The following is a 14897-nucleotide window of genomic DNA, read 5'->3' as shown; positions in this document are numbered from 1 at the left end:
AGAGTCTGAGGGCAGAGAATTTGTGGGAAGAAACAGACCAGAAAAGATCTGTTTTAATCGGAAACAGGAGAAAGGCAGCTAAGTACAAACAGTTGACCACAAACACCAGCACAGACAGAGCAGAGCCCTGGGAAAGAGCAGTCTCAGTGTGGCAGTGTGACCTCTGTGGGGCAGAGAGTTTGCATGAGGAAGCGGACCAGAGAAGCTCTGCTTCAATCAGAAGCAGAAGAGAGACTGTGAGGCCCTGGGAACTGACCACAAACAATAGCACAAAAGCACAGATTTCTGGAGCAGTGCAGTCTCAGGGTGCCTGAGCAGACTCCAACCACACACACGAGGGCAGACAGCACAGAGCCCCAGGGCATTGCTGATGACCTACGTGGCAGAGCCAGCATCAGGAATGAATCAGCACTGACCCAGTGCAGTTGTGGTGGCTTGAAAAACCTCTCCCACCCTAAAGGCAGACCTTAACTTAATTTTAAAAAATGAGTAAAAAAATAAAGTGGACTGTAACAACTGACAGCTTTTATGGCAAAAGAGAAGAACAGATTTCAGACCCCAAGGAGACTAAAAGCAGATTGTTTCCAGATGAAGCTCCAAGGGTGAAATAAGTTGGTCCCCATCACACAAAGCTCTCCTACAAGAAAAGTGGAGGTAAAAAGAGGCAAAGGAAACCTATTATATCTGAGGGAAAGAAGAGAGGGGATGATCATAGTGTGAATCTTACTCTCATCAGTATTGGCTCAAAGAGAAAATTTTAGACATATTTGGTTTACAGAGAAACTTCTGCCACCTCATTGAAAACCAGAAGGTGAAAAGCAAAAAGGAAAGGGGTAGAATAAATAAAAGAGAATACAGATATTGAAAAAGAAAGGTTTAAGAAATGGGGAGGGACTGTAAGCTAGAGGGAGGGATCCTAAAGAGGAAAGGCTGCATGAGGCAAGTGGTGCACAGAAGTTTAATAATGGGGAGGGGGATAAGTGGAAAAGGAAAGTTACAGCTTGTAAAGTCCAAGATAGCTCCCTGGAGACCTCGGGATCAGCCACAGTCAGTATAAACAAAAGTCCTTGGTCTTTAGGGGGAGAAATGAAGGAGATGGACAAAACTGCCGGGAGTTTTGCCAAAGATCCCTCTTTGATTCTAGAGTCCAGAATCTCCACACTTTTTTCCTCCTTGTCCTAAGGCCAAGTAAAGTTCTCCTGCCTCTCTCACTCTACCCCCTGATCTTTACCTACAATTCTCTTAACCCCAAACATTGAGCCAGCATTAACTGAGAGAAGAGCAATTCCAAACATATGCTAATATAGTCTGATAGGTAATTAACCTTAAGTGCTTGATGGTCTGATTCAAGTGCATCTATTCAGAGTTTCAGCCCTTTACACCAGGCTTTTTTGTAGTGGCTAGAAACTGGAAATTGAATGGATGACCATCAATTGGAGAATGACTAATTAAATTTTGGTATATGAATGTTATGGGATATTATTATTCTGTAAGAAATGACCAGCAGGAGGATTTCAGAGAGCCTTCAAGAGACTTACATGAACTGATGCTAAGTGAAATGAGCAGAAGCAGGAGACAATTATACACTTCCACAACAATACTATATGGGGAGCAATTCTGATGGAAGTGATTATCTTCAAAAATGAGAGGATCCAAATCAGTTCCAATTGATCAGTAATGAACAGAACCAGCTACACCCAGCGAAAGAACACTAGGAATTGAGTGTGGACCACAACATAGTATTTGCACTCTTTCAGTTGTTGTTTGCTTGCATTTTTGCTTTTCTTCCCAGGGTATTTTTGCCTTCTTTCTAAATCCGATTTTTCTTGTGTAGCAAGACAACTGTATAAATATGATATTTAACATATATTTAACATGTATGGAACTACCTGCCTTCTAAAACTCCAGGCTATACTCATTCCCTCTTAAATGATTGATGAGATGAAGGTTTTATATCTTTTAGATTATAGACATTCCTTCTTAATGTTTGACAGGATAAAGATTTATCCATTTTAGATGTCATTAGAATATCAGTAACATCCCTCCATTGTGTTATCCTAAGGGCCCCCCCCCCCACCATTAGGTTATCCCCACCTAGGTACCTCCCCCATTCTGTCATTGTTCTTGTTAGCCTATAAAAAAAGCTTTCTGTCCCAATACTCAGGGCTGGACTCTTTGAGATGATAGTCTTGTCCAGCCCTGGGACCAAGATCCATTTGGTCCCAGTATTTCTCTCCATTTAATAAAATATTGAATTGATCTCTAATCTCTGTCTTGCTCAGTTTCTTCTCTGGCATTATAAAATCAGTTGTGGGAAACTCAAATAAATAGGACATAAAGAATATTGATATGATAGTTATTAGTATTACCTATGTTATATTGTATTTTTGTTTGTTAAACTTTTTTTATTACGTTTTAGTGTCATTCTGATTGTAGTGGAAAGTTTTGCTGACCTCAACTTAGTATTTCATCATAGCTGTCTTTTTACATTTATTAAAATAAAATTTGTAATTTACAAATCACTTTGTAGACTTTCTTTGTAGTCTGAAGTTAAACAAACAAAAAAGATCACTGAATTTAGAATAAAGGGAGCTAGTTTCAATTTCTTAGCCCTCTTGCTTTTGAGTTAAAAAAGCTTAAGTAAAGTATTGCCTCCTTCTAAACCCCAACTTCTTCCAGCTCTAAGGTCTATGATCCTATGTTCTATGACAAAATTGACATTGTTTACTTTCAATAATAATCCTCAGGGCATAAAGACTACAGGCACCAGAATTAGAGTACTGAATTCTAGGAAAAATGAGTCAAAATTTTAGTTCATGAGAATACATTATAAAGTCAGAGACAGATACACAGAGAAACAAGATTTGAAATGTTCCCTCAGAAAGCATGAATTTGAGCTAAAATTCTACATTAGACATTTTCTATATAAACATGGATATTAACTTATATCTACAAAAATAATCTCCTGGATCACAGGAGTTAAATTTGAGGACTACAAATACAGAGAGAAAATTAATTTATAAAATATATATGAAACGCACATTGCTACAAATTGATATGCTTAATGAATATTGAGTGATTCACTATTAGAATTTTTAGAAATATATGTAAAATATGTTGAGATACTTATTACTCAGAATGATCTTTTATAAAATAAGTGAAATAATTGGGAAGACAAAATGTAACTAATAATAATATATTTATTTTTAATATAGTTGGTCCACTTGTGTGTTCATAGTATTTGGATTAAGTAAAAAAAAAAAAAAATAGCTAAAGTTTTATTTTCTCTCAGTATAATCAGATAAGGAGGCTTCAGCCACAGAGAAATAGAGGATTTGGAAAGTCAAATTAGCAAATCTCTTTATAGAATATTTATGGTTGCTAAGTGATTTTATGCAGACATGCATTGAGAAATCACATTTAATCCTTCAATAAACCTTGTGTGGCCTATCTAATATAGGAGAAATGAAAATGGAAAAATATTATAGAATCAGAGTTGGTGGGAAATTTATAGATTATCTAATATAACACACATGTCAGAACATTCTAAATCTCCCACAAATGGTCATCTAGCCTTTATGAGTAAATATCAAATAGTAATAAAGGTTGTGTGTAGCTACTATCTCCCAAGGTATTGAGGATTAAGATGCACCTATTATTTGTGCATCAATCAACAAACATTAAGCATCTAGGATGTGAGAAACATTGTATGAGATAATGCTGACACAAAAAGTAAAGTAAAAGAGTCCATGATCTCTAAGAACTTTCATACTACTGGTGAGAAAAGAAAAAAAAAAATCATATATGCAAAGTAAGATAAATAGAAGTGGGGGCAGGGAGTCCTAATAATGAAAGAGGGATAATCAGAAAAATATTCAAATAAAAGTTGGTTTATGAACTTAGAATCTTGAAGGAAAGTAGAGATTCTAAGAAATGGCAGTAAAGAGTGAGTAATTTTTACCATACTGATAGGGAGTATAGGAAGAAAAGTAGAGATACATCATCATGCATGAGGAGAATTAAGGCCAATCTGAATGAAAGGGAAAGTACTGTGCAATAATACTGAAAAAGTAATTTTTAATCAGATTGTAAAAAGCTTTGATTCCCAAATAGAATTTATATTTCATTTTAAAGATATTAGAAAGCCACAACATTTTACTGAGTAGAGAAATAATTTGGGATGAGATATATATTATTTTAAATACTTCTAATCCTTAACTAGGTTCCCCTCTCCTGAGTCTTTCTTTATTCTAAAAGAAAACAAAACTCTTAGGAACTGATTAACTTGAGATAAATTAGTAAATTGGAAGTAAGGCTGGGGATGAAAGGCAAGAACCAAATCTCAAGTCAGATACCCCTAGGCCCACAGGTTTCTTGTATCCTCCAGCCAAATTGATGAAGCTTCTCCACAACCTAAGGGCATTAGATCATGCAAGTCACCACACCCTACTCTGCTAAACAGATTGGTTTTCATATGAAGATTATGTTATCTTACATAATCAAGTTAAGTAAATGATAAAGGCAAGAGGTTGAAAAGTCTTTCAGTCCTAAAGCTAAGTAAAAATGTGTTAATTATTGAAAGTCATTCCCACAAATATCTCCTTTTCTCTCAAATTAAACTTGAACTAACAGGGTACTTAAACACATACAGCCTGAGTCAGTCCAATCTTAGCACTATTTAAGATGATTATGAAAGTAATTGTTTTCAGAAACCTTACTAGTGGATGATTAAGTGAAACAATTTCTGGATTTGAATACCCTCATAGTTACAAACTGTTTAATTAGGAATAAATCACATTGCCTTTCAGAATTGTACTTTTCTACTTGAGAAAATGGGTACCTACTTCCATTACTTCATAGAGTTGTAAGAAAAAACTCTGCAAAATGATATGACATATAGAAACATATTGTTGTTACATTACCAACTTGCTTTAATGCTATGGAATAGGAGAGAGTATTGTATTTTTTGTTAACTTTTTTTTTTGGAAGGTTGTTTGTTTTTTTTGTTTTTTTTTTTCCTTCGAAGACTTAGGTAGTAGAAGACTTATTTTATATAATTAAGATTATTCCTATTTTACATTATCCTAGGTGATACAGCTAAGAGTTAAACTAAAAAGTTGCAGAGATAAATTTCATTCCAGTATGTAATTTATATAATTATGTAATGCAACATAGCAAAATAAAATAGCAAAATAGCAAATAAAATAGCAAAATAATAATGTAAAATAGCAAAATAATTAATCCCAATATCCTCAGGAAAAGAGAGAGAGAGAGAGAGAGACAAACAGAGAGAGACAGAGAGGGAAAGCAAGAGAGACAGAGAGAGAGAGACAGAGAGACAGACAGAGAGGAGAGAGGAGAGAGAGAGAAATAAAAAGAAAAAAATGCTGAATCATTATTGATTAGGGAAATGAAAATTAAAACAACTCTGTGGCACCACCTCACACCTCTCAGATTGACTAAAATGACAGGAAAAGATAATGATAAATATTGACTGGGAGGTGGGAAAACTGGGACACTAATACATTATTGGTGGGGTTGTGAACTGATCCAAACATTCTGGAGAGCAATTTGAAACTATGCTCAAAGGCTATCAAACTGTGCTTACTCTTTGATTCAGTAGTATCACTAATAGATCTATATTCCAAAAGAGACTCTCATGGGCAATTTTTGTTGTTGTTGTTGTTGTGGCTCTTTTTGTGATGGCAAAGAATTGGAAAAGGAATAGATGCCCATCAATTGGAGAATAGTTGAACAAGTTGTAGTATATGAAGGCAAGAGAATATCACTGTTGTATAAAAAATTATGAACAGGCTGATTTTAGAAAGACCTGGAAAGATTTAGATGAACTGATGCTGAACAAAACAAGCAGAAGCAGGAAAACATTGTACACAGTGACAGTAAGATCATGCAATAATCAACTATCATAGACTTGATTTATCTCTACAGTTCAGTAATCCAAGACAATCTCAATAAACTTTGGATGGAAAATGCCATCGGCATCCAGAGAGAGAATTATGGAGACTGAATGTAAGTCAACACATAAGGCTATGTTCACTTTTTCCCTACTTTTTCTTTGCTTTTTTCCCTCTTATGGATTTCTCCTTTTGTTCTATTTTTTCTCTTCCAACATGAGGAAATACGTAAAAAAATGAATGTACAAATGTGATCAAAAATAACATGTAACTGGGGAAATAAAACATCATATATATATATATATATATATATATATATATACACACACACACACACACACACATATACACACATATACATATAAAAGAAAAAAAAAGCATGAGAATCATTGCAGTTTTAGAAAAGTTCATATGGATATATTTTACTCATAAATTTCTTAAAAAATAACCCTATGTATTGTTCCCATATCTCAGATAAGTAAACTGAGGCTCAGAGAGGTTAAATGTCCTGCTCACCTTTACATAAATAGTCAAACAATTATTAATTAGAAATAGTCACATGAGTAGTCCTGAACTCTTTTCACATAGCCACACTGCTTACTTCTATATTGTATTGTATCTCAAACACAAGTGTGATTTAGAAGCACATTTTTTAGCTACATAATAAATTATGTAAAGCTCTGTCTATATTGTCCCAATGTAAACAATTGAACCATGAAAATGGTAAATAATTATGAGATCAAATCACCATTATAACTGTTTATTTATGTTATGACTGGTAACTGCCATTATTGTTATTGATTTCATACTGCAATGATTGATGCTTGGGAAGGGTCAGACATGTGTCAGAAATTGGAGGATTGGGGTAGATTTGTGGCACTTCTTCCCTGACTGTTTTGCTGCCACTGTAGCATTTTAGAATCTCACTAAGGAATTGGAAGGATAACTTATGTGAGATAATAACTTCCTTCATTGAAAATTCCATTTTAAAATCCTTTTTCTATTTATCTTCTCAGGAGAAAAGTAGCCCTGTCAGTGACCCTTTACCTCTAGTAGACTCTGATATAAATAAGGTATTAAGGCTGCAGCTTGGTCCAGGTGTTGCCTTATGTACACCAATAAAATCTGAATGATAATACCTTAGCAAACTACCTCATAGACAAATTTTCATTTTCTGTACCTTGGCAGGACAGGCAGATGTTCCAGCTTACTTAAGGGTAAGCACAGATTGTTGTTTTTCTTAGTGCCTTGCTCTTTCCAAATATAAAATAGACTTAGGTTTCATTTGGGAATCTATATAGGGTTGAAAGGAGTATTGGAGACATCTGTATTCCCCAAACAATGAACTGCTTCAGTTACTTGCATTGTTATAGTGTAACTCCTTTGGAATTATATAAAAGGAAATCAATTTATTTCCTTGATAGTTGATAGAGGTGGTTTTTTTGGATGAAATATGATTTATATGTATATTTATGCATATGTGCATGCATAAATATAATTTTATGATTAAATTTGTTAACCTTATCAGTGTCTTTATTACCTTTTTGTTTTATTATTCAATTTGAAAAAAAATCTATTATTCACCGGTATTTCTTTTTTAATATTAATTTTAATATTGAATTATAGTAACAGATCCCCCCCCTACTTTTTTTATAAGACAAGAGCAGTTAAAAGAAGAAAAGTAACTGATGCCTTCTGGGGAGAAAGGAGAAAGACTTTCTATAAAGATGAACACCAAAGTATAAAGACTGTACATGGGAAATTGTATTCTCTGTGAATTCTTTTTCCCTATTAGAATTTATGAATTAACTTTTCAATGAGTAAATCAATTAATAAAACAAGTGTTTACTATGAGTCAGTTATTTTGCCTCATCTCAATATCCAATGTCAAATAAAAAATTATTTCAATGAACCTGAAAAAAATCAGTTCAACAATTTTTTAAGTGTATCTTATATCTCAGAGGACCATCCCTCTCAGCAATTAAACAAATCAATCTTTGGGGTCTCAAGGGGTTTCTCTTATGGGGTTTTACCAAGGAGATCATATTCTACTTTAGTTTGGAAATACCATAGTTCCAGTTTACCATAGACTCATTTCTAAATAGAATACCAATATTGTTTGCATGTTTCTACAAATGAGGAGACGACATTGTTATTGGCAAAGATACTGAAGTGGGTGGCCATTTGTTTCTCCACTTCATTTTGTAGATGAAGAAGCTGAGGCAGATGGGGATAAGTGAATTACCCATTATCACATATGTATTGTGTCTGCGGCCAGATTTAACTCAGGAACATGGTTTTTCCTAACACTCTATCCTGGCCTGGCCTGGTACTCTATCCATGAGTTACCTAGAATCCTTATAACAGGTGTAATAGTTTTTATACAAGTGCTCAAAGTAACATTTTGAATTTAGAAGTTCTATGTGTAAACCTATATAGGTATGAATAAATAAGTATTTCCATTAAATTTGTAGACTTCTCACAAAGATCTTCCTATTGGCTAATTCCAAGAGTATCATTATAATTTACTTTGTGTTTATGTTTCCATTACAAAATGGAAATTTCTCTCTATATATTTTAAAGCATTCAGGACAATATTACTTTTTCTATGGAATAAGCACAACTATGAAAACACACCACACACACACATACACACACACACACACACACACCCCAGAAATGACTTGCCTAGAGATGTACTGCTAAATATTTAACTGGGTTCTCCAGAAAAAAGAAAAGAATAAAACGAAACAAAACAAAACAATGTTTATTTATTCCTCCTTCCCTTCTTTCCTTCCTCCCTTCCTCCCTTCCTCCCTTCCATCCTTCCTTCCTTTCTCCCTTTCTCCTTTCCTTCTTTCCTTTCTTTTTTCTTTCTTTCCTTCCTTCCTTCCTTCCTTCCTTCCTTCCTTCCTTCCTTCCTTCCTTCCTTCTTTCCTTCCTTCCTTCCTTCCTTCCTAACATTTATCTTTTTAAATGTAATCTGAACCTATAGCAATATTACAAACATTTTTGAGTTTAATCTGCAATAAAATTTTACTATGTCTGGACAATCAATTAGACAATAAACCATTCTTTAATTTGTACCAATTTCTGAAGTGCAAATGTTTACGATGAAAATTTAATTATCAGTTCTGATTGGCTGCCACTTTATCCTTGTTTGTAGTCTTTTATATCTGTAGATCTATCCCAGGGTTGTGCTTCCCAAACAACTATAACAAAGGATTTGAAGTTTCACTGGTGCAGTATACCTGAGCTACATAATTCATTGGCCAAACAGGACTATCTGGAAGAGATATAATTAAGCAAAATTTTTACTATTTCATAAAAGAATCAAAGAAGAATTCAACTAATAAAAATTTATCTCGTAAATTTTCACATAAGTATATATGGAGAAAAAACCTAATAGTATTTACAATGCAAAATAATTAATTGTTAAGAAAATACATGCAGTTTTACAATCTCTGGAATGGAAACAGAATAGAAACTCATTAAAAAAACACCGTGAAAAGTAACAAATTGAGTAGTGCAAAAGAAGAAAATAATTGTTGTCTTTTTTAGCCTTATGTTGTCTGATAATTATTGAGAAAATAAAGGGGACAAAGATCAGAAAACATTGTAAAATTGAACATGTATGCCTTTTTTTTTTAACCTTGAAATTCAACTATTGAAACTATATCCTAAAAAGTTTATTGACTGTGGCAGATGCTAGAGTGATTTGCCATTTCTTTTTTCAGCTCATTTTAACGATGAAGAATAGAGATAAACAAGGTTAAGTGACTTTGCCTAGGTTTCTGAGGTCAGACTCCAGGCTCAGAGCTCTAATCTCTGTGCCGCCTCGCTGCCAATGAAATTGTATCTGAAGCAATAATGAATATAGAGAATTCAGATTAACATGCAGAGCCTTTCATTAAGTGATATATTATGATGTTCTGATTTAAAATGTAATGTTTTCTAGGAGCAGATTTCTTGGGGGGGCTTCTAGAGGCAGCCTTCCTTTCAGGTCAGTGTAATCACCCCAAATGCAGCCAGGAATTAAAGGCCAAATCCTTTATTTTATCCTTTCAAGTCTTGTCTCCTTCCTTGGGCCTAGTTAGCTTCCTTAATGGCCTATCTCTCTCCTTGCTTCCGAGAGCTCTTGCCTCTAGTCCTTTGCCTCTGCCAGCTTCTGTCTCTAGCTCCCTCCGAATGTCTCCAGACAGCACAAAGGTGGAAAATGGAATGAATCTGTCTCTGCTTCTGAGAGTGGGCTTGTCCTTTTTGGCTCCTGAATGTTCCAGACTGAATCCTGATTGAGCTTTTAGCTTATATATCCTCTAAAGGTGTGAATCTTGTAGAACTCTAATAAGTACTAAGTACATTAGTGAACTAGAGAACTGTTAAGTACCATGCTAAATTAGATAACTGACTTAGCACCTTGTAAGAATCCTAATAATATATGGTGAATAAAAGAAAAAAAAATAAGAAATTATTACCACAATGTGAATCAAGTCAATTTGGAAAAAAAAACAAAGCTGTTCAAAAACAATGATTTATGTAAATATCAGTGTCAAATTTAAAGCTATCACTGCTCATTTATATTAATCATCAATAAATTGGTTCTCAGGGAATGGACTTTATAGATGGTTTTCTTTGGTTTCCACTGTAAATGATCTATTATTTTAAAATTATATATGAGAAAATCAGCTTAAAGAATGCATTTTATTGAAATTTGCCCATCAATTGAGCAATGACTAAGTAAGTTATGGTATATTAAAATAATGGAATATTATTCTTTTATAAAAATTCATGAATAGACTGATTTTAGAAAGGCTTAGAAGGATTTACATTAACTACTATTGAGGAAAATAAGAACAGAGAATATATTGTATATGGTTGAAAGAAAAATAATGTGATGATCAACTATGAAAGATTTGTTTCTTCTTAGAAGTATAGTGACTCAAGGCAATCCCAAATAGACTTTGGGTGGAAAAATGCCATTTTAATCCAGAGAGAGATGGAGACTGAATATAAATCAACAAAGGCTATATTTACTTTTTTCCCTTTGTTTTTCTTTTTTATTTTCTCTCATGATTTTTCACTTTTGTTCTTTTCTCTCCTAATGTGATTCATAAGAAATGATTTTTTTAAATGAATGTACATGTATAAACACAAAAAATATTAAAAGAAAAATCATATGCTAATATTGAAAAAACAATTTTTATTTTGGTAGATTTTTGTAATGAAGTTGAAGTTTAAAAGTTAAATTAACAAATGAACAAAAATTTCATTTTATTTTTATTATTATCATTTAATCAGATGTTTAAATTTTTCTTCTTTTTCTCAATTACATGTGAAAAGTTTAACATTCTTTTTTTTTTTAAATTTTGACTTAGAAATTCTCGTTTTCCTTCTCTCCCACATATCCTCCTTGAAAAGGCAAGCAATTTTATATAGATCATAATGTGTAATTGTGGAAAATATTATCATATTGGCTATTTTGCTAAAGAAAACACAAACCCTTCCCCCACCAAAAAAAAAAAAAGATATAAAGTTAAGAAATGTGTTGTAAGTGCATTCAGACTCCATCAGCTCTTTCACTGGGGAAGGATATCATTTTTATTATCAGTCCATTGGAATTGTTTGAGATTATTGCTGTATTGTGGAATGCATGTAAATTGCAAAAATGCAATTACTATGTACAAAGTTCTTCTGTTTCTGCTCACTTCACTTTGCATCAGTTCATGAAACCTTTTTTAGATTTAATTTATTAGCTTTAAAAATAGATGCAGACTTTGCATCTTGAAACTTGAAAAGTCCTAGTGGCAAATCCATAGATGCCCTGGCATATGGACTTCTGCATTCTGGGCTTAATATACATTATTTTTTTTAATAGTTCTTCTGACTGCACATATACACACTGAAACAATAGTATGAATCATTCATTTAAATGAAACCAGTTTTCATGGGCTCATAAATCAATGGGATGTTTCTTTGATTTATTCATTGCAGTTTATCTAGAGAGCTTTTAAAGTCATACTCAGAAAATCCCTCTCCCCCCCCAAAAAAAAAAACAACACACACAAGCATCACTTTTTTATAAAATCTTGATTTGCTTCTTAGTTTGTTTTTTTTTTTTGCTATTTTTCTACCATAATTTTGAAAGAAAGAAAGAAAAACTTGATAGTATTTTTCAAAAGGAGGTACTCTAACCACACTGATAATTGTGACAGTATGCAAGGAGTGTGTTTTTTTTTTTAAACCTAGCAAATTTACCAGAGATATTTCAAGTGACAGTTTAAGTTACTAGGCATGTTCTCTTAATAAGATTATTTCATATTTAAATGGTGTTTTATGATCTATTAAAAGTTTTCATATTTATTTTCTATATGACCAACTCAATAGTCTCATGAAGGAGGAAAAGTCTCACTTTGTAGAAAAGGAAGCAAAGGGTCAAGGCGGGTTAAATGATTTATTAACGTCATACATGTAAGAGTAGAATCAGGTATTCAAATTTCAGCCTCCTTGACCCATGCCTTTACTGTGATGCTATGCTACTTTACACAGTCTTACATAAGATTTCATTGACATAGGAAAGGTTTGTTTATGTAGAAATTAATTCTTGTCTCATGATTTCCTTATTATTTTCAACGTTTTACTGATTGGCATTTTCATTCTTTCTCATACAGAGAATTGATCTTCGGGAATTTCTTTCTATAGAATGGATGAATGTGCAACAAAAGAACAAGGGTATTTAACGCATTAATCATACAATTAGACTTCAGAGTCAGCCTTGTTATGCCATTTCTATGATTTGAACAACCTTTGGGAAAGATTCATCTTCTATGCCAAGGTAATTTATTTCATTAAAAATTAAAGGTCTTCAAATCATAAAAAAGTTAAAGATCAAAATTGTGTCAAATAGTATTTCATTTATATTGTAACTGCTATTTGACCTTTACAAGGCCTGCACTTTTACCAAGACAATTTTTACCAGATACAAAACCTTGCTTCCAGATTAATTCAGAATAAAGAAATTTTATTTTGAAGAATCAGGCTGGGAATCTGAAAGCTTTTAGTGCCTCCAAAATAGGTTTTTTTGTGGGACATGCTTTCCTTTTTTAGTAAAGCAAATCCTATGGAGAAGGGTACAATCATCCCTTCTAATTGTTATCCAAAATAAATACGTAGAGGGAGAATCAGATAGCATCATGTGTCAAGCAAGATAAACAGTCACCACAGCTGCCTTGACTGTCATTGTACCTCAAGCCCTGTTGTATATTCCTTAAGACCTTGAACTTAAAATCTTTGGGAATAGCAACAATAATTGCTCATCATCACCTTGGAAAGCTACTATTCTGGAGATACTTCCTAGAAATTGTTCTAATAGGTTTGCTAAAAAAATATAATGAAGACCCAGAAAAGAAAGGTCCTAACATTAAAATCATTGACAACATTTAATTTGTGAATATAAAAAAAATCCTTATATAAATTTATTAGTTTAAGTGACATTAAAAAAGAAGCATTATCTCTGCTTTGCTACTCTACCATAAAGATCCTGGGATTTTTTCCCATTTGACTTATAGGTGAAACCTTATATATATGTATATTGTCTCCCCCTTTAGAAGGTGGGAAAAAGCTTTTTTTTTTTTTTTCATATTCTCAGTGCTTTGCACACAGTATGAAATTTTTAAATGTGTCAATTCTTCACTCATTTCTTGATGAGTCTATAAACTAGAATGCAAATCGAGGCATAAAAATAAATGCATATAGAAATACAGAGTGACTTGAGAATTTTAAAGAAACAAAAAATAATTTCTGACTGGTGCTATTGAGCTGATAGCTGTTTCATTAATTTCCCCTGAGCTTAAATCAGGCACTATCCAAAGCCAAGCAAATAATAGGGATCATAGGAGCTCAGAAACCTCTGAATCTCTCGAGTAACCCTTATCATAATTCCCTTAACTGGTCTCTGCCTTCTTTATTTATCTTTCTCAGACTTTGTGGGGTCTCTGCATTTCTTTATTAAGATTCACAGGCAACCTTCATGTTTTCTTAGAGGAGATCCAGGCTTATGTGGATATCTTTACCTGTCTGTCTATAGAATCACATTCACATTCTCTACCTGGTAACACATTTTCTAGGAGACTATATGAAAATTTGGCTAACATTCATTAAAAACCTGTAAAAGATATAAAATTAAACTAATTGCACATGGGGAGGAAAACAATCATAGCTTTAAAAAATGTCCTTTTCCTTAAATAATTAATAATTTAATGATAGCTAATATGGTTGAAATGGAAAGAAACCCATATAGATGTCAGGAGATCTGGAGTCTAGCCCTAATTATGTCACTTATAACTTCTAATTGTATGATTATGAGCAAGCCAATTAATATCTCTCACCCTCATTTGCTTCAACAACAAAATGAACCCATTGGAGTAAATATTCTCTAAGGGCTTTGTGAGCACTAAAATTCTAGGATTCTAATTGTTATGATACAGCATATAATAGTCACATATAAAACAAATTAGAATTTGGGATAACTTAATAGTATCATAGAAACCTATTAAGATCAAAAAAGGGCAAATCAGCTTTCAGATGAGAAAATCTGAGATGGCTTCATGGAGACTATAATATTTGAGGTAGACTTTATTTTTTTTTAAGTATTAGACATTTTACTTCACCAAAATAACTACAAATGTGATTTAAACTTGTCATTTTGTAGGAAATTTTCCCAGATGGGATTTTTACATTCAGTATTCCATTTTATAGACAGAATAGCAGTTCACTGGAGAATCAGACAATTTACATTCCCATTTTACAGAGGAGAAAATGATCAGTGTGATTAGGTATTTTTCAGTTGTCCAACTCTTTGTGATCTCATTTGAGGTTTTCTTGGCAATAATATTGAAGTTATTCATTACTGAGAAGCAAAAAGAGTTAAATGATTTGCTCAATGCCACACAGCTAGTAAGTATCAGAGGAAATATTTGAACTCAA

Source organism: Sarcophilus harrisii, chromosome 1 (assembly GCF_902635505.1).
Source record: "Sarcophilus harrisii chromosome 1, mSarHar1.11, whole genome shotgun sequence".
Classification (NCBI taxonomy): Eukaryota; Metazoa; Chordata; class Mammalia; order Dasyuromorphia; family Dasyuridae; genus Sarcophilus; species Sarcophilus harrisii.
Note: the sequence above shows the minus strand (reverse complement) of the source record.